The sequence below is a fragment of the Ixodes scapularis genome, unplaced genomic scaffold (assembly GCF_016920785.2).
Source record: "Ixodes scapularis isolate PalLabHiFi unplaced genomic scaffold, ASM1692078v2 PGA_scaffold7__128_contigs__length_106722199, whole genome shotgun sequence".
In the NCBI taxonomy this organism is placed as follows: domain Eukaryota; kingdom Metazoa; phylum Arthropoda; class Arachnida; order Ixodida; family Ixodidae; genus Ixodes; species Ixodes scapularis.
In genome coordinates, this window is record NW_024609882.1 from 102,379,595 (window position 1) to 102,400,267 (window position 20,673).

The window sequence follows — 20,673 nt, forward strand, 5'->3', positions numbered from 1 at the left end:
GGTGGAGAGGAACTTCCCCTGTTCTTAAGCTAGAACAGACTATGTCTGGACACTTTTAGAAATATCGATGCGCTTGAGGGCCTTCCTGGTATCTTGAATTTTCTCAGACAAGATGGTATTCATGTTGACCAAAGCACTGCTGACATCCACTTTCTTCGTGTGACCCCAGTATGTGACTGTTTCTAAAAAAAAAGAAGAATAAGCATCATATTTAAGAATTAATGCCACTCAGTAACTCACCAAAGACAAGGGCAACTTTTTCTGGAGACAACTTCTTTCTTGCAATGGCACCAGGATTCCTGCAATCCTTTGGTGCCAGTCGCCCTCCGTAGGTTCTCTGCGAGAGCCTCTCAGAACCCGAGAGTGCCTGGGCTGTATCTTTAGCCACTTTTGCTGCCCTTGTGTTGTTAAAAATAGTTTGTCTTTGATCGTCCCTGATAGTTACACCTCCCTTGAGGCGGAGCTGCAAAATTGGTAAAATTTAAGCAAACATTAGAAAGGTAAAATGAAAGAAAAGCTGAAACGTACCCTGCCACTGTCCAAGGGCTTGAAGGGTGGTGCACTTCTCGGCCCACTGTACCCCGCAACTGTACAGGAAAAATATGCGTGTTTGTGTCTGATCACTTTCAGCATTTGTGACAAGACTAGGAGGGTTTTGCTACTGTTATTCTGACCCAGACCACTGATAAATAACTTGTAGCAACAAATTACAAGCCTTTTTGTCAAATAAAGTGTCATAAAAAATATTTTGGCGAAGCAGCCTTTCATGTAGAGAAAAATTGAAAGCTTCAATTAAGATTTTTTTTCTTGTACACATGTATGCATTTCAAAAACTTGTCCTACAGCCTTTCATTTTTTCGAATGAACTTAATATTTTTCACTTTATTTTAGTTTTAATCCAGGAAATATCAACTAGAGCAAGTCATTTCATTGAGTTAGAAATATAGTCCAGAGGCACTACATGGTTTAAGTAATTTGAAGTGTTACCATCAGTGGACAGGGGCCGCCGCTGACTAGTCGGGTTGGATAGTTTTGTCCTGGCACTGGCTCCCACAGTAGCACCTGAAAAGACATACCTTGAGCATGCTATCTTGCACAATGATGCAAACCAAGTCGAGACTATATTTGAGTCAATCAAATTGCTCTGATGAATGAACAATTGTTTACCATTAGCAGGTACAGTTTTGGAAATGGCAAAGCTGGTGCTGGCTTCCATGATGACATCTGAAATATAGATGTGGAACATTCTGACTTTAACAAGTCATTTAGTAAAGCACTATCTAGAGAGATGGGTATCAGCATAATTGAAGAATATTCTGAAACGTTGAGGTGTACGATATGGTGCATACAGTTTGTGGGGTCCCGTCGGCATCCCTTCTGGTCGACAACCGGACGCCGGCGCCTGGAGACTCGTTTTCGGTCCCCTCCGTGGCAAGGACGGCGCCTTTGAGGTTTGGTTCCCGAGCGCCTCCTCTCTCGGGACCCATCTTGAAGACATTGGCGGTGTCGGCGGTGGACATCATAGGACCCCCCTCCCGGACAGCGTCGGCGCCCGAGGCCCTGCACGTGCTACGGCAGAGCCAGACGGGGAGCTCCAGCGAGAGACCGCCCAAGATGGGAAAGAAGAGGCTCCGGCCGGTCTGGTACGCGGTGACGGCGGGAACGGCGGGGAGGGCTCGGACGACGGGAAATAGGGAGGGGACTCTTGCGCGGGAAACGGGCCACGACGGACGTGCGCGGTGGTGGCGACCGCGACGTCGGCTCGGGCGACGGCCCGGTGACATGGTCCGGATAGAGACTCCGGATTTGACCCTCGACGGCGACGTCCACGGGATGCGGTGTGGACTAGCACCGCACGGACGATCGGCATGCAGCATACAGTGGCGGCGCAGCCCCTCCAGGCCTCCTCGATCACTTCTCCCGATCCCGAAACCCCCAGCAGAACGTGAGTGGAATAAACCCCTTCTGCCGAGAGCTATGCGTTTGCTGTGTCACGTTCATCCGGAGACAGGGGCCTGGGGAATCGGACGAGAACCCTACATTATTGGCGCCCAACGTGGGGCCTGATTTACATTCAGGCTAGAGTTCCGATTCCTGGCCTGTTTCCGGTTGGATGGGGGCATTGCTTCCGCACTCCTTTTAGGGGCGATCCTCGTTGTAGCAACGCCGCACGAGATCCGACATGATCGTTTGCTTGATGAGGAAGCGCGGACCCAGACGTTGTCTTTCCTGACAATCCTTTGTCCCAATCAACCAGGAGTTTATCCCCTGTGGCGAGGAGCGCCTTAATCTACTGTTTAGCTGTGCCGTCGGATGCTGGCAGGTCTATCCTTCAGCTTCTTGATGAGGCGCAAGTGTTCAGTGTGCGTGGATATTCCCGCCTTCTTTGAGGCCTGCAGTGTCGGGTGTTCTGTCGCCCCAACTACGCCTCCCGCCGTCCACGTCCGATGGGTGAGATGTCAGCTCATTTATTAGGCGATGGGACGCGTGCAGCCGCCTTTGTTCGCGTGTCGTTGCAGTGCCTTGGATTGACTGTTTTCGATCGCTCGCGTCAGAGAGGGTTTGCTGTGGGAGTATCTTAATACCACTTCCATTGCAGACGGCGGTTGCACGGACTGCATTGGGAAATTATACCCGAACTGCATTTTGTCCGAGGGGAGCCTAGCGTTCGAGTTTTACTGCACGCTCGCTCTCAGCCGGCCTTGTTTTGAGCTGTCGGCGCGGTTTTGAGTACCGTGCGTCCACAGCGTTTGGGTACAATATGTGTTCTTGTGGCTCCGACCGCACTGATGCAGTACCTTGCGGCCAGAGGTGAAACCTTGGGACTAATCCTCCCAAGTGTTGCCGGATACGCGATGCCTGTTGTGAATGCATCGGAATTCCGAGAGCCACCGAGTTTCCGTGCCCACCTCATAAGTAGCTGTGTGTAATGCTCCGTGGGGCCCAGGTTGACGCGATTGTCACGTTCCGTTTGTCCCTGTCTGTAGAGTCGTGAGGGTGATCCCGCTTAATTGCATGCAGTTTTTGCCGGACCCTCAGACCGCCATATCGGAGTTTGCGCTTCGGGCGGAGATTACTCTCGAGTTGTTGTCCCCATGCCCGGAGAGGGGACGGTAAAGTGCGTGCCCTGCGTTGCCGCTGGGCATGGTACCGGTTCTCCGCCGTGTTTGGAACGCGTTGGGACGCGAGGGCGTGCGGAGGGATAACGTGTTAGAGTAAAAGAGGGAAAGACGGTTAGGTGGGGAAAGAGCCGTTCTCGTGTAGTGAAGAGCCTCACGAAGGAGGTGACGGTCTTGCGATAATGAGACGAGTTGTTGATAGTTTATCCTGTACAGCTGCGCGGGAGGCCCGGAAAAACGTACGGTTCACGTCGGCGGGTGCCCGGGAAGCCTAGAAATTATGGCAGCGGCATGGACGTCGGCGGCCTATAACTGTTGTGCGTTAGGTCAGCCCGTCGCTGTACAAACTGCAGCTTTTGCATGAATGACCAGCGGGTGTTGGAAGCCAGCGGTAAATGCGGTAAACACTTCGACGCTGCGGAAACGGTTTATGCGAAGCAAACATAGTTTATTAACTCGTCCATTTCCTAGATCGGCCGTTTAGATTATATGACACTTTGCTGTCGCGCTTGTAGCGCGGAAGAGAAAAGGCGCGTGCGGGGTGCTCACATTGTTCGAACCTGGCCAGTCTTTTCAGTCGCAAGAAGACTTTTGAGTTATGCGGTGCTTTGACTTGGTCTGGGGCGGGCTTTGTGCCTACCCTGCTGCGTTCATCCAAGGACTCGTTGCTTGGATTGAGAATAGAAGAGTTGCGAGACGCGTAGATGAGGTACCTCCATTGCTCGATCCTGGCCGACCTTCACAGTCGCAAGAAGACTTTTCTGTCATGCGGTGTTGTGGCTTGGCCGGGGAAGAACTTGAATGTGCGTCAGTGCGTTGATCTCAACTTTCGAGCTTGTGCACGGCCAGGACTCACAGTGGTTGCTCCACTAGACTTTTGTGTGTACCCCCGTTGCACGCTCGTCGCTCTTGTTTGGAGATTATCCCCGAACAGTGACGCGGCAACCTCTGGTACAGGGCCAGACGTTGCGGACAGGGCCTTGTAAAAAAGGACGTCCAACAGACTTGCTGGGCGCATCATCCGGCATATCAAAACGTTGTCCCCTTGTGCTGGTCTCAATGGCCGGTACCGCGGGACACGGGCCTCTCGGGGTGGTGGTTATCCTTCCAGCATGCCGCGTAGCATAGTCGCGGCTTGCTTGTGGCATAGGAGTCGCGAAGGATGTCTGCGTGAATGTGCGTAATGTTAATTGATACTGTTAGCAGCAGGTTTTGTTCGTATGGTTATTGTGCATCGCACCTCGCAAACGGTGTAGGATTTGTAGCTGCTTGTGACGTGCAGCCGGTAATCTTTTGTGTTCACGTTTTGTGTTTTCATCACAAGTGATTTAGCTGTGAGGAAAGTGAATTTTGTTGTCAGAGAAACGATTCTCTAGCGCTCCCGTAGATTATGTAACATTTTAGCAGAGAGATTGGGTTGTCTTGTATAAGAGCAATGGTTGTCTAATGACTATACATTTCGACAATAGATTAGTGTTGTTGCATGCTTCCTGTCTGGATTATTAGTTTTATTTTTGGGTACGTCTTTTGAACATGTAGCGTGACGGCCTTGATGAGTGCACGCTTAATAGTTTTAGAACGGAAAGGCTTCGTTTGTATCTCGTGGCAAGCTCACTGTGCTGAAGATTTGGTTTTGTCATGCTGTCTGATATTCAGTGCCGCGATTTGTTGGCGTTTGTTTTTCTGTCTCGAACACTGGGGGGAAAAGACTTTAAAGTTTTGGTGTATTGTGTGTGACCTAGTGCCGGTGCGTGCTGTGAGCGGTGGTGCTCTGTGCCCGCTTCTGGACTGTACGCTGCCTGGTCGAGCTTCCCGGCGAATGAACTGTCCCCGCGGGCTTGCCTCGTTTGGCACCCTCGCCGCAATCATCAAGGGTGATCGCCATTATCGGCGACACTCAGCTGAGCTCCCGTGCGGTATTTGGGTCATCTGCGCCACCTCCACTTCTGACCTTCATGACCCCCGGGCCTTCGTTTGAGGGGGGGATGGTGTGGGGTCCCGTCGGCATCCCTTCTGGTCGACAACCGGACGCCGGCGCCTGGAGACTCGTTTTCGGTCCCCTCCGTGGCAAGGACGGCGCCTTTGAGGTTTGGTTCCCGAGCGCCTCCTCTCTCGGGACCCATCTTGAAGACATTGGCGGTGTCGGCGGTGGACATCATAGGACCCCCCTCCCGGACAGCGTCGGCGCCCGAGGCCCTGCACGTGCTACGGCAGAGCCAGACGGGGAGCTCCAGCGAGAGACCGCCCAAGATGGGAAAGAAGAGGCTCCGGCCGGTCTGGTACGCGGTGACGGCGGGAACGGCGGGGAGGGCTCGGACGACGGGAAATAGGGAGGGGACTCTTGCGCGGGAAACGGGCCACGACGGACGTGCGCGGTGGTGGCGACCGCGACGTCGGCTCGGGCGACGGCCCGGTGACATGGTCCGGATAGAGACTCCGGATTTGACCCTCGACGGCGACGTCCACGGGATGCGGTGTGGACTAGCACCGCACGGACGATCGGCATGCAGCATACAGTGGCGGCGCAGCCCCTCCAGGCCTCCTCGATCACTTCTCCCGATCCCGAAACCCCCAGCAGAACGTGAGTGGAATAAACCCCTTCTGCCGAGAGCTATGCGTTTGCTGTGTCACGTTCATCCGGAGACAGGGGCCTGGGGAATCGGACGAGAACCCTACAAGTTCAAGAATTGCTTGGAGGTTGTTAAGTTTGTGACATTGGTGGTGAGCAATAGGTGGTTCTGAAACCCAAACTATTGGCAATAAAGTAGAAAGTAATTGGTGAGAGCATGGAGCGTAAGTATAAAAAAATGATAACTGAAGGATCTGCAAACATTGGCTCAAAAGATGTTTTGAGGCAGACGTGGCAGTTAATATTTAATGAAACAAAGACTAAAGAAAAGTTTGACCAGAGAATGCAAAGGGAGGGATAGAGAGGAGAAATGGATAGGGAGAAATGGGAAACATGGTAGCTGTGGTTCTTGAGACCACAGGAGGCTTAAAAAAACTTCCTGCAATCCACACTTCTGCTAATATTTCTTACTGTTTTTGAGAATCAGTCTCCTAGAAGCCCGAGAGTGGCAGGTTGCGTCTTGTGTTGCTCCTGAAAACCTCTCTTCAGCCTCTTCTAAACCTTAACTCAGTTTTTTTTTTTTTTAACTTTTGCTGACATTTTCAGGCTTTCAGGATATTCATTTTTAAATTCTTACCGCCTGTGACCACCTTTATGTTTTGTTTATACTTACCTTAATGTAAAACAACTTAAGGAAAGAAAAGGACGTAATTTGCTAATTATTCAAACAAAGTAAGCAATGATTTGTTTACCTGCGGTGTCTAGTGCTTTCGAGGAAGGACCTCCTCGCGCCATGTCATTTTAAAGACTCACAATTATTTATGCATATTGATCGATTGATTTGGCGTTTCTGGTGCAAAAGCTGCTAAGGCCATAAAGTGTCAAAAGCAAGGCTATGTTGGAAGAGATTTAGGGAGAAAAAAAGAGGTTTTAGTAGCTGGTGATTAGTTTTTATTTATGCATATCCAGCACAACTGTACAAACTGAATCAAAGAAGTGATAAGGTTAAGACAGAAATTAAATATTCTGCTTAATGACATAGAACAAAGCATAACATCTTTTGAGGACGTATTCTATGAGTCAGCCAGTAACAATACTATGGCCATGCATATCCTGAACTGCTGATTGGTATTTAGATAGATGCATACATTCCAACGAGATAGATCAGTGGACCTTTTTAAGTAATTAGTGTCGTCTGGGAGATTGACTTTGAACTACAAATGAGGGGAGCCCAACCTGTCTTTGCCTAGAACACATTGGCATTATGCTGTTGTATTTGTTCTTATTGCTCTATATGCCCTCCACATCAGACACTTAAAAAGACAATTAAAAACAAAAATGAAATATGCACAATGATAGGTGCTGACAATGTCGGTTGTGCGGGAAAGTGCCCTCCAAAAATGGCGACAACTGGAAGCAAGGCCAGGGGAGAGGGCATACACACGTGCAGAAGCTTACTGATCTTATGAGGAAGTATTCTATAACCTCACCATGACTGGGTTTGAAGATCTCTGTTGGCGGAGCCTGAACCTGTGCCTCAAGAAGCTGCTGTACTAAAAAATAATTGACAAAAGTTTCTAAGAATGCTGTTCATACTCCATCCTTGTCCACCTATGCTATGTTCTCAAACTTATCATAAACTTGTGCCACCATGCAGACCAAATTGAGGCACTTCTTTATAAGCACCCCTAGCAAGTTATAGTTATCTTCAGAGTACAGCAATCTCATCACAAATTTTCAGGAATAAGCAGAAATTTCCCACTCTGAAACATTTTCATCATTAAAATCTTAAAGCCATATCACCAGGAGCACCACTAACAAAAAGCAAGCAGGCCGCTATTGTTCTTTCTCACATAGTGGGCACCATAAGACAGAAAATGGGGTGAGGACAACATCAGGTGGCTGCCCAGCGAATTTGCCACAGAGCTGCCTGGATACTTATGTACTAAGGCTGTCCCAAACAAAAACAAAAATTACAGCTTTTTTTTTTTATTGCAACAATAATCTACCATATTATCCCGAGATACCCCTTCTAAAATCAAAAGCAAATCGGGGGTAAATAAGAAAAAAGCTTGTTTACAATGCGCAATAAACAAAAAGCAAAACATGCTAGTTTGAAATTGATTGGAATGAGGGCAAAAAATCTAGAGACCATGCGGTCTGCGCCCTCCTTCATTTGAGAAATGCCCCCAAAACACATAAGTTTTTTTCGTGAAAATTAAAAATTAGACCTTTATAGTCTGCCCGATTTGAGATGAAACCTCCCATATCGGGCAGGGTTTTAATTTTCACGAAAAAAATATACGTTTTAGGGGCATTTATCAAATGAATGAGAGCGCAAACCGCATGTTTCCCAGATTTTTTGTTCTCGGGTTGCGAAGCGTAGAAACCGCAGTGGCAGAAACTAGTGTTTTTCCCTGCCGTCGCAGTCGCCTGTTTGACACCCTCTGCTAGCGCTAGTGTTTTTTCTACACCCTTTTAACTTTTCCTCCTCGTTTAATAGATACTGTAAAAATACCTTTACGTATTCAAATATCTCTAATAGTTTTTTTTTAATCAATATTAACGCCACAGGACGTAATTTAGTAGAGTCAGAACCTCTCCACATTTGAAACTCCCGCTCTTTCGACCCCCGCGGAAGAGGAGTACGCCCCGCCCCTCACTCTCCCTGCGTTGCGGAGTCGAACGACGCAGCGTCTCGACTTCCGGCAAGATCTGGCAACTACGCCAGGCCGCGGTATACGCCTCGCAAGTGGGCTCATTTTCGTCTTCTGCGCATAAGAAAGGAAGTAGCGGTGACGTCAGAATGCCGAACTCTGATTGGCTGATCGCGACCCCCTATCTCAGCGTCGTCTGCTCCTTTGCAACGTCGTCTGCTCGCAACGTCGTCTGCGTCTCTCTTACCTTTCCTGCGACTTTCGGAGCGAACTCGACTAAGAGAGGGCAGACGAAATAACTCGAGCGGTACGTTGTTTTTGTCTAACAACTAGCAGACGCGCATCAAGGAGGGAAGTCAAAGGACTCCCTGGCGAGGTGTCCCGGGGCGCCGAGGTTTTTTTGCTTAGAACCGAGGCAAGTTTTCTCCCAAATACTTTTCCCCTCCATTCGTGTGCGGCGAGACCCCTCACTCTTTAACGGCGTCGGCGGGTTGGCGCAATTAACGTCGTCTGCTTTACGTCTGCTAGTCAAAGCGGTCAAAGCGATGGCTGCTTTACCTTTGCTGCGTCTGTCGGAGATTCACCGCTTTTTCATCGGCGAGAGTCACCGTTGCCTCGGGAAACAAGGAGATAACAAGAGGAAGAAATTGACATTTTAATCTAAAACGGAGGTCAGCAATCAAAATATTATACGGGAAGGGTTCACAAGGGTCGCGCGGGCATATTCCACTCAGCACGCCAGCCGGTCGTGGGCAGACGGTCGCCGAGTCGCGGAGAGCCTGCTAGGCCTAACTGCCCAGCTCGTTTGGTCGCGTTCGGTGGGATCGTGGCCGTGGGAGCTTTTCCCGGGTGTTTGTGGATCCAGCGTTCTTGTTCGTCGTGGTCTGTTTCAAGTACTTTTTACTTTTTTCTTGCTGCTTGAAGTCGGGACGCGTCAGAACCGCACGTAAAAAAATAAACGTCCGTGGGTCGTCGCGACCGCGACGTTGTCGGCCATGCTGATTTGATCGTAAGAAGTGCGTAAGACAGCTTCGGAGCTGTCGTAGGATTTTGTCGTAACCTGCGCAAAACTTACGAAAATTTCGTCTCGTGAATACGAATTTGTTCTTAAGTTTTGTCTTACGCACATTTTTGGCGTAAGATCGTTTCGTGAATCTGGCCTCTGCACTTCCGAAAGTCGCAGGAAAGGTAAGACAGACGCAGACGACGTTGCGAGCAGACGACGTTGCAAAGGAGCAGACGACGCTCAGATAGGGGGGCGCGATCAGCCAATCAGGGCTCGACGTTCTGACGTCACCGCTACCCCCTGCGCGAGAAGCAGACGAACTTGCGCTCCGCATTGTTTTGGTTTGACGCAGTTTGCGAGCACATGTAGCGAAGACGTGACCGGAGAAGTGCCTCTGTGATGTTCCCGGAAGACGGAAAGTATCGTTCGTAATCGTCGTGCGCGCTTTGAAAGCGAAGGGAGTCACAGAATCCACGAGTGCGCAACCACAAGCCAAAGTTCACGAAAGCGCTGCGTTGGTTTCGGCGATCTCGTTCTGTTTGGTGCAACACGGCGATGCGACAGAGCTGAACGTTCGTGGTGTGTGTAATGCGGTGCTAACACGGAGCGCAAATTGGTTGTTGTGGGGTTGACGTTCAACCAGTTAAGTCCCGTCGTCGTCAGCTGATCCAGTCAAACTGGTCCGGGAGAACGCTGGGAGCGTTTTTAAAAGTAAATCTGCCTCGTTCTGTTTCAAAATGTGGAAGTTTCCCGACGCATACCGTGAGTAAAAAGCTGCGGGCGTTTTCAACAAAATTACGTCGTTTTAATTGAACAATGGACTCCGAATTGTTGTCCTAAATCTGCCGTTTTTATGCTTCGTGTTGGACTGCGTTTGCACAGCGACGTGTTGCATCGTGCGGTATGAATAAATTTGGGCACGATTTCGTACCTGCCTAGATGCATGAACTGAGACCATTTTTCCGTAGTGGATATAGTGCCTTTTTATTTTCTGTCTAGTCGCGGACGTTAGGTGCACACGGGGCGAATCTCGACGGCCTCCAGAGCGATATGACGAGAACGTAACTAGACACGTCGGTCGCTACGCGAACGCTCGATTGCCTCCAGCCAAATAGCATTCCTTTCGGGGCGACATGGCTGCTGGAAGGCTCACTGTCGGGATCATGCATCTGACATCTCCGAAAAGTCAGCATTTGCACGCGCAAACAAGTAAAACAAACAAACAAAATGCACGCTAAGCAATCAAAGAGGAAAACGAAAGAACCGCGCTATGAAAGCCAAAACCCCGCGTCGCTTCCTATCACTAACACCTGCGACAGCTGCTAAACACACACGACTTCACTTCAAGAAGTCTCACTCAAGCACCTGGGTCAGCACGAAAGGACGAAACTCTGATCACTTCGGCGAAACGATTAGTCGAGGTAGGCGAGACAGGCGGGAGCAGACTTCGGTCCTTCGGCGGCCATGAAAGAATGGCGAAGCTTTTGTTTGTATGAATCCAAACGGAAGTGCCCGTCTTGTAAACCTTTTGTAAAGAATAATAACTCTCATCACATGGGTTATTCTTTAAACTTAAAAATATGCCGCTCAAAAGGAAATTGCAACATATAACAAAGGTTTAACAACCAAGATCTAAGCTGTCAATCACACTCTTAGCCAATGAGAACCTTTTGGGATTGACGTCACATAATCACAACTTCGTGGCGCGTGATTTAAAACGGACGAAATAGCCGCAAACTAAAATGAGTCTCACGCAATAAATATTGCTGTAAAAAATGTTTTTTCTCGCGGAAAAATTGTTTTTTGACATGCTTGTCCCAATTAGGCTATTTAAAAAAAAAACTTTTTTTTCTTTGCAGTTACCCTTAAGGTAAATTTTTTTTGTTGGGCTCTATGGAAAGCCCTAAGCATGTCTAGCATAGATATAGTAATATCATTATGATCTGCTGATTAGCCGTTCCGCTACCTTCACGTAAACGTTGTGAAAAATAACAAATGTTCACACATTTCACGTGACTGCGGCTCAAATAAAGGACATACAACCAAAATATTACGTTTCTAGTCTGTTTTTTCTTGTAGTCGACTAATATGTCTAAAGGAATTTAAAAAAATAAAAATTTAGAAAAATGGAGTTTTTGAGAAAATCGACCTGAAACCTTCAACGTTTGTTATTTCTTACAACCTTTACGTGAAGGTAGCGGAGCGGCTAGACGACGGATCATAATGTTATTATTATATCTATGACGGGCTTCCTTTGGGCTTTCTGTTGAGCCAAAGAAAGAAAATTTACCGTAAGTACAGACAAAGTAATGACCTGTCAAATTAGACCAAAAAGCGACCGGAATGACGAGTTTTACATGTATTTTAGAAAACAACCAAATTCCTAAAAATATTTGAATACGTCAAGGTATCTTTATAATACCTATTAAATGAGGGGGAAAGTTAAAAGGGTGTAGAAAAAACACTAGCGCCAGCAGAGGGTGTCAAACACGCGACCTGCGACGGCAGGCAAAAACACTAGTTTCTGCCAGTGCGCCTTCTACGGCTGGTAACTTGAGAACAAAAAATCTGGGGAACATGCAGTTTGCGCCCTCCTTCATTTGAGAAATGCCCCCAAAACATATACTTTTTTCGTGAAAATTAAAAATGAGACCTTTTTAGCCTGCTCAATTTGAGTGAAAACACCCATATATTTTCAATAAAGTCAAAAAACGCAACAGCTGGAAACCAATACCAAAACTGGGAAGGAACAAGAAATATAGAGGAGGACAGAGGTGGCAGAAGTCACGGGGCTGTGATACTTTTTCCTTCCCCCAAAAAAACGCATTTGCAGCTTTTAACGAGCCAGAAAAAATGGGTATCATATTTCTTTTCTATTTCTAATATTGTGTCGGTGCCTTTGATGACTTACGGCTTTGAATCTTAGAATTCTTAGCGTGAGTCAGTTTACTTTTGCGCTTCTCCTACGACACTACGACGTTGATTAAATTTGATGGTCGTGTCTAAACCTTAGAAAGTGGCCCGTAAGCACGGAGAAGAGAGTGAGTGCGTCTCAGACCGGCCAGTTCTCGATTCGGCGGTTTTCGGGCGGGAAGAGACCGACTTTCGAGCCACAAATTATGTTCTGGGTAGTGGGGCTCTCATATGTCATGTACAACTAAAAACCTAGGCGAGCATAAATACGCTGTCAGTGTCGCTCTAAATAATAATAAAAAAAAAATTGGCATTTTATTTTTAGTTTTTTTTTAATTTCATTTGGTGGCCACAGCGTGAATTCCACTACTAAAACGATCGCTCCTTATGTTTCTTTATTATGCATCACCATTAGTGAAGCACGCACCTTGTCGGGTGCATGTATGGCGGCACAAAGCTGCTAGAACGCAAGCTGTTTTTTTCATTTTATCATAATTTGTGGGGAGGAGGGGGGGGGTTGTGATTACAGGGAGCTGCAAACCGCACTTTGACCCGCGAAGAGCCGCATGCCAATGCTGGGCTACAGCTTTACTAAAATCACAAGAAGCAAGGTGCCCTAATGTTTCTGTTTCATCCTGCAGATGGCACTATGGCTACCGGTGCACTTGAGGCCAGCCCAGTCATCGAGCATGTGGCACCGCCCAAAGATGACAGTAACGACCGACGTCTGTGCATGGATGGAACCACCGCGCCATGGAGGTGTCAACATGGATGGACATTAAACCACTCCACCCGGCCACTTCCCTCAGAGGACAGCGCGGCAGCGATGCAAGGAGCGCGATGCCCACCACGATGTTCACGACTCCTGTTTGGGCAGCTCTGCTGCCTGCAGTATCTGTAAATAAATGTACCTCCGTCTCGTCCTCCAGGTTAGCTACGACTCCGGTGTGGAATGTTTCAAACCAAGTTCGTACTCTTCAGTTGCTCTGCTGCGCCTCAGCAGATGTTTTAAATCTTTGACCGAAGGTTTGAACATGTTCTGTCTGTTAATGTCTACTTTACTCATACACCACAGTGCTAACTCAGCGCTAGGGAGACACCACTCACTTTGCACTAGATCCGCACTGTATCAGCGCTCTAATATGTAATTATTCACTTACAAAATACTGATAAATGTAAGGGATTACAAGTAATTTCGTTGCGTACAGCGGATTGTGTAGAAGTCTGCTTTTCACACTTGCAATATTTGCTGAGAAAGGGGGGGGGGGGGGGGGCGGAGTATGGAAGCCAGTCACGCTATTCTTGGGGTTCTTCAAGTCACAAGGGGGGTGCGGGGAGGGGGGGGGGGGAGGGGGGGCAGACCGCCCCGGGTGCCGCTGACCCTAGTGCCGCCACTGCTTTAAAAGCATAGTGCCAAAGCGCAGCGAATAGGTAAAGCAAACGAACAGCGCTGGCGGTCTGTACGGATCTTCCAGCCCAAGCTAAGGGCCGAGTAAGCCAACACGAGCACTGTTATGGGCACCCTGCGTCCGCCTGGTGCCTCCAACCATCGCCTTGCGAACAGCGCAACGCGCGGCTACTTTTGAGTCGGCTTATGGCGCATTCACACTGGAAGCGGATCCGCGTTCGCGAAGAGGTTGCGGTTCGCGAACAACCCCGTTCAGACACACCAAGAGGCGGTTTGCGGTTTCTCGGCGATCATGCGTGATCTTTTGAGACTTGCGTTTGGCAACCCTGTTTTAAAATCCAAAATCCACTTTAATCCACGATCCAAAGCCAAAATATTGCTATTTTGTCACTCTGGAGATTTTTCTTGGGGGTGTTCGCACGCATCACGAGTTCAGGCAGCGAAAAAAAAAAGGCATGGACCCGCGGACCCGCCAAACTCGTCTGCGATTCCCTCTTCTTCGCCTACAAGCAAAGCCCAGCTAGACGCGCCTTGCTGATTCAGAACAGGATGCCCCCGACCTTCTTTTTTTTCGAAGTAGACCCTTCCCGCCTGAATAGCTGACCTTGTTTTCCGGATATTGGGGAGGAGGACAGAGCGTGACGCCCCAAGTGACGGGTGGGGACAACAAATACAATAATGACTCAGCGCTCGGCCGACATAACCGAACGCAACGTCAGCGTTCGGCTGAAGTTCGTGTTCTCCGGTGGGGGGGAGGAAGGGCTCTTTTGTTTCCACTACGGCCTGCATGAACAATGCAGCATGCACGGTCCCAGCTCAGCACAAAAGCCGAAGTGGGTCAAGCTCGCATTCTCTGAGGATAGATCCGGCACTTAACGTCGCTTTGTCGATTGTTAGTATTTTTTACATTAAACTGTGCTCCGCGCTCTATTGTAGAAGATGACATGGACATGCTCATAAGCCTGTCGGCATGTGCACAGGCCTTGCGTTGAGTAAGTACCGAGGTGCGGGGAAACAAACGGGTCAGAGCGCCCCATAGTTTCCCCCGCGAGCGCCTATCCAGAGATCTGCCCGTGCCTAGATCTGGGGACAACGCCAGCGTAGGGAAAACCGCTCGTAGGGAATCCGTTCGCGTAGTGGTGATGATGATGATAGCGTCATGTATGGCTCGCACACTGGCTCGCTGGCCTCGCCGTTTTCAACGGTTCTCAGTTTGAACTTCGGATGTGGTTGCTGGTTGCTCCGTAGCTTTTGTGCATGCTAGCGGCATAACGCCGACCCAGATAAGTACAAGTGCATGATTTGTGACATGTGCTTCAAGCAAATCTACAACTTAAAGAGGCACCTAAAGGAGGTTCACGGGGACGCTGACACGAGCTGGATCACACTGTCCGCTGCCGCCTTGCATGCGATCTGTGTCCAACAGCTTGATGCGCCACTTTGAAGCGAAACACGGGATCGTCGCGAGGCGTGACAAGTTAAAGTTCAATTTGTTGAAAGGTAAGTGCGCTCGCTTAGTTTTCTACCTTTTCTACAGAAGAAAAATCAATAACAATGCCTACCACTGTTACAAAATACGGTGTGGGCCTAGAGCAGAAAAGATATAATTCAAGCTCTCGTTTAAAGACTAAAAAATCTGAAAAAGAGACGACAATTCATTACCACAAATTTGCATCCGCACCCATGGTGACTATTGCGATTGCACAGAGGGATAAAATACACTCGTCCTCTAATAGCACGAGCTGCCACATGAAATCCCAGCATATGTTGTCGTATCGGAAATTCATTAAAAGTGTATTGTTGGGCCAGTTTGGTCATCTCGAAAACATTGCAAAAAAAGAGGATAAGAACAGAAATGGCAACAAGCGTTACCATCCAGTATCGACTGACTGTTTAATGCGTGCTAAGAGAAGTACGAGAAGAAAGTCGGTTTGTTAATTTTTTTTTTCTTTCCTTTTCTCTTTTAAAAGGTTGTTCATCTTTCTAGAGCATCAAAATGCAACACTGCCTTTCTTTGAATCTCAGAGTAACACATTCTTTTCGATAGTGCCGCTTGTCCTGTTCCTCTCGTCTTTCGTGCAAATTGTTTTCGAGATGCTTAAAGGGATACTACAACGAAATTTCGGCGCTCATTTCTTTGGTCTATATGTGTTCAAAAGAGCAATATCACATGGAACATACCAATATCTTAAAAAAGTCTAGAAAAGGAATTTTAAAACAAACTAAACGATTAGCAAAGAGCACCTGGTGGATGTCACTAACGCCTCGTTTGTAATGCTCGTCTAGGAACCTTGACAGCTAGTGACGGAGGTTGTTTCGTCTCCGCGGCCACGACGAGAGAAGGGGGAAAGGAGGAACTCCCCTCTTCCCGAGAATCCCTTTTGTGTGTCGCAGAAGTCGCTATTGTCCCCCTAGAAGATTATAGAAGATTAACCCGTCACTCAAAATTCGTACAAAAGCAGCCGCTTCGGTGGCTCGAACGACTAGGCCATCCTCTCGACGTCAGCCTCGCCGTAGCTTTGCTTGTCTTGAGACGACCTACGTCATGATTGCGTTGGATGTCACGTGCTCTAAGCTGGGCCTTCTCCGAGCGCTTGCCAGAGTGGGCCGTTTATAACGAAAAATACAGCCACCAGGATCAAAATACAAACGTGCGATTGTCATTTACGGATATTGTTGATCATATTCAACCTATTTTTGAACATGACGGGAATATTTCAAATTTCGTTGAAGTATCCCTTTAAAACTTGCTGTGCGGTACGAGTTTATTCTTTCGTTCCCCTCTGAAAAGTGCTTTCAAAGTGGTAGTTTGTGACGTCGTATACAGAGCTCTTTTGTTCTGCAGGTGCACGGTCCTCAAAAAGCTTGCGCACCAACTGCACTGATCAAAGCTATGCAACTCAGAGTATACTCCTGGAGAAGTGGCAATCAGTTCATTGCGTGACGTTTCATCGACAGCTCAGATTACGTTTTTTTCTGTAATAAGCTGCATGAGACTGTCACTGCGACAGTCTCATGCAGTGTCGGTAAGGTGGGTTAACATTTTTGTAATGAGCCCACCTTACCGACAGGCAGGCAGGCAGGCGGGTGGGTGGGTGGGTGGGTTAATGCATACCCCAGTGATACACGCAAGACGAAATGTCCCTACAGCGTGCAATTCGCATAACAAGCATCAATGAAACGATTGTGTTGACGAAACGTGTGTTCATGAAAAGTTGTCTACGAAACATAATTTTATGAAGCGAGTTTCGATGAAATGAAAGGGACCCTTTATGGAGTGGCATGCGCTGTGTAGCCGAAAACCCATATTTGACGTCATAAACGGTGAATGTGAAACATGGATATCTTGCGTTTGCCAACAATTTTGCACCAAATAATTGTCATATTTGGATTCATGGGGTAAAACCAGGCAAGAATTGACCTCCAACTATATTTTTAGGAACCACTTCAGCTTTCTTTAAGCCATGTTACTTTACAAGCATGACTTTCACATCAGGACATCAACAGGATCGCCTCCTAAAGCACACCTGTGCATGGGAATAGCCATACTTCCAGTGTATATACCTTATAACGTCCTGAAGGAGTATTTTACCACATGCAATTCATTTAGCACTGAATTGTTTGTGCGGTAACATACTTCCTTGTTACGTTAGGTCGAGAAAGAGTTGAATGAATGTCCGAGCCCTTTTTAAGATAAAATAGAATGTCAATTTTTATTCCTCGAGCCAACACTTGTTCTCGTGCATTGACGCTAAAGCTTGTGGATAGTGTTGCAAGTTGCACCAGGGAACGGTGACACGATAGCAGGGTAGAACAAGAGGTTTAATATGGCGATCGGCTCAGAGCCAGGTACGTTCTAGCCACGGGCGCAAGGCACGAGTTCATGCGCACGAGCCGCGGAGCTCTATCTGCTCGGCTGCTCAGTGTAGCCAACATCTCCCCCACACAGAAGAGTCAAAGTCTCAGGGGAGCCTTGACGCATCGGCCACTTCTCGTTTGTGAATGAAGATTGCCTTCACATTCTATACGTGGCTCTTGAGCATCTCCGCTCTCAACGACTTCCGCATCCCACTTCTGACACCATGTTCCAAGTTGTGCCAGGAAAGGTGACACCATAGCAAGGTAGAAGAAGAGGTTTAATATGGCGATCGGCTCAGAGCCGGGTACGTTCTAGCCACGGACGCAAGGCACGAGTTCATGCGCACGAGCCGCGGAGCTCTATCTGCTCGGCTGCTCAGTGTAGCCAACATCTCCCCCATACAGAAGAGTCAAAGTCTCAGGGGAGCCTTGACGCATCGGCCACTTCTCGTCTGTGAATGAAGATTGCCTTCACATTCTATACGTGGCTCTTGAGCATCTCCGCTCTCAACGACTTCCGCATCCCACTTCTGACACCATGTTGCAAGTTGTGCCAGGAAAGGTGACATGATAGCAAGGTAGAAGAAGAGGTTTAATATGGCGATCGGCTCAGAGCTGGGTACGTTCTAGCCACGGGCGCAAGGCACGAGTTCATGCGCACGAGCCGCGGAGCTCTATCTGCTCGGCTGCTCAGTGTAGCCAACATCTCCCCCATACAGAAGAGTCAAAGTCTCAGGGGAGCCTTGACGCATCGGCCACTTCTCGTCTGTGAATGAAGATTGCCTTCACATTCTATACGTGGCTCTTGAGCATCTCCGCTCTCAACGACTTTCGCATCCCACTTCTGACACCATGTTGCAAGTTGCGCCAGGAAAGGTGACACGATAGCAAGGTAGAAGAGGTTTAATATGGCGATCGGCTCAGAGCCGGGTACGTTCTAGCCACGGGCGCAAGGCACGAGTTCATGCGCACGAGCCGCGGAGCTCTATCTGCTCGGCTGCTCAGTGTAAGCTTAAGCACATAACCTTAAGCACATAAGCTTAAGCACAAACCTAGCACACCTGATTGTAGCGGCTTTGGCCGTTGCCACAGGTATGTATGATGGGAGTATGGCTACCTGGGGAGTGAAGCAGAGGGGTCATAGTGTTACCCTAATATCCCGAGAGATAGCCCACCTAAAATCAATAAAAAAATGGCTCAAATTAAGGAGTGGGCTCACTTGCAGTGTGAAGCAATAATGGCTCTACTTGCCAGGCGGCAATGGTTCATTATATCTTGTCATAGCTAACTCGACACAATAACTAGACACGTTATATCCCCAATAGCTAACTAAAAGAAAAAAAAGCAAATGAAGCCAAAAACTGGGGTGGCTTACCTTTCGAGGCTGGGGCATCTCTCAGAATTTTATGGTAAGCATATATCTAACGTCTACAGTTTACATGCTACCAACACACTGGGGTTTTTTAGCTGCTCTTGTGACTGCCACTATAATGAGACTTGACTCTTTTCTAGGGGTGTATGAATACTTTAATATCGGAATACAAATAAAATAGTAAGCTCTCGGATAAATCGATTCGCGAATAAAATTCTTAGTGTTTGGTTAACCATAGATTTAAAATGTTCTGTGAAAGATGCGCGGTCGACATGGAGCCAAAGAAACTTGTGCTCCCTCTCCATTGTAGTGCGCACTTGCATTGAACTTATGAATATGCAAAACATATTTTGGTTTGTGTTTTTTTTTGTCCTCCCGTCACTCACATAGCAGGTGCACTTGCAAACACTACACATGTGGGGTGCAGTGAACCTGTTCTTGCAGACCGTAGTGTTTAGGAGTGCACCTCCTATGTGGGCATTGGGAGCACAAAAAAACCATAGACTGCATGCTACAGCTAATTGCTGATTGGGATGTACATTTGTGAAACAAACATGAAGATGTTTTAAAGCAGGGGGTATATGATGTGACTGAGATACCACTCTTAATTCAGGCCATTTCATTTTAAGCTTTCTTTCTTCTCTGCCTGCCAGAATTCAGTGACTGGAGGGAGGCTAAGGATGGCAGAGAGCATGTTCGCTTCATTCTCCACGACGGACCCAAGGGACGAGATGAGGGTGTCCTGAAAAGGTATTACTACTGCCACCGCTCTGGATCATTTCAGAGCAAGAGGTAAATGACAACTGAGAACCCAGGGCACTTGTAAGACTAATGTGCAATGCTTAGCCACAATTCAAGCTACAGAGAAAGATGGCAAGGTGACAGTAGAGTACCAGGCAGAACACTACGGCCACCCGAAGGAACTGAAGCACCAGCGCCTCTTTACGACTGAGAAGGAGGCTTTAGCTGATAAACTAAAGCAAAGCATCCCCGCCCGTAAAGATCTGGTAGACGCACATTCTTCTGCTGGCAGTGAGATGGGCAGGCTACATTTTCTCTCAATGAAAGACATTGGCAACATCTCCGTCGAGCATGAAATTCTGACGAAAGAGCTACGGCACTGAACAAAGTCAGATTCCCCAGTCCTGTACTGACATGGAGGAAGGAAAACAAAAAGAGAGCTTTGATCTTGCCCTGATGACTGTCCCTCAGAAAGAACGCCTCACAAAGCTTGGCCCCAAGTTTCTGTGCATTAACTACACTCATAATATAAATGGCCACAATCTGCAACTGAAGACTCATGACAGCTGCAGAAGATCAGTCAGGCATGCCATGCACATATTTGATCTCAAGGTAACTAGACACCAAGGCTATGAAACACTCCTTAAGGCCATAAAGGTAATGCATGGGAGGAAGTGATGGGCTGTGCCCAACATTGGATGCTCTGCTCGTGGCATGTAAGCCACAACTGGGCTCTGAAGTTGCAGTCAGTCCAAGATATAAGCAAACCCGTGACAGTCTTTGCGACGAGTTGTGGGCGCTGAGAAATTGCAAAGATGAGGGTCAATTCCAACGACCTCCAACAGGCCTCCCGTGTCAGAAACTAAGTGAAGAGGCTGATCCAAAACTAATTCAACAAGTACAGGAGTTTCTTCAGTACTTTGGGCACTACCATGGTGGCAGAGCCTAACAGTGGGCGCTCTGCTTCAGAAAGGGCATTCCTTTTAATACTACCAACCACTTGGAGGCATTGTACAAGGACCTGAAGTCA